Raw genomic sequence first — 492 nt, 5'->3', positions numbered from 1 at the left:
TAGGGTTAGGTTAGGGTTAGGGCTAGGGCTAGGACGAGGGTTGGGGTTGGGGTTAAGAGGTAAGGGTTAGGGTTAGGGCTAGGACTAGGGTTAGGCTTAGGGTTAGGTTTAGGGTTAAGGCCTCGGGCTAGGGTTAGGGTTAGGGTTAGGTTTAGGGTTAAGGCCTCGGGCTAGCGTTAGGGTTAGGGGTTGGGGTTAGGGTTAGGTTTAGGGTTAGGGGTTAGGGTTTAGGGTTAGGGGTTAGGGTTTAGGGTTAGGGGTTAGGGTTAGGGGTTAGGGGTTAGGTTTAGGGTTAGGGTTAGGGTTTAGGGTTAGGGGTTAGGGTCAGGGTCAGGGTTAGGGTTAGGGTTAGGGGTTAGGGTTAGGGTTAGGGTTAGGGTTGGGGTTAGGGTCAGGGTCAGGGTTAGGGGTTAGGGTTTGGGTTAGGGTTGGGGTTAGGGTTGGGGTTGGGTTAGGGTTAGGGTTAGGGTTAGGGTTAGGGTTAGGGTTAGG

Source organism: Mandrillus leucophaeus, unplaced genomic scaffold (genome assembly GCF_000951045.1).
Source record: "Mandrillus leucophaeus isolate KB7577 unplaced genomic scaffold, Mleu.le_1.0 Scaffold27, whole genome shotgun sequence".
Lineage (NCBI taxonomy): Eukaryota > Metazoa > Chordata > Mammalia > Primates > Cercopithecidae > Mandrillus > Mandrillus leucophaeus.
The sequence above is the reverse complement of the archived record's forward strand: the minus strand, read 5'-3'. Positions refer to the sequence as shown.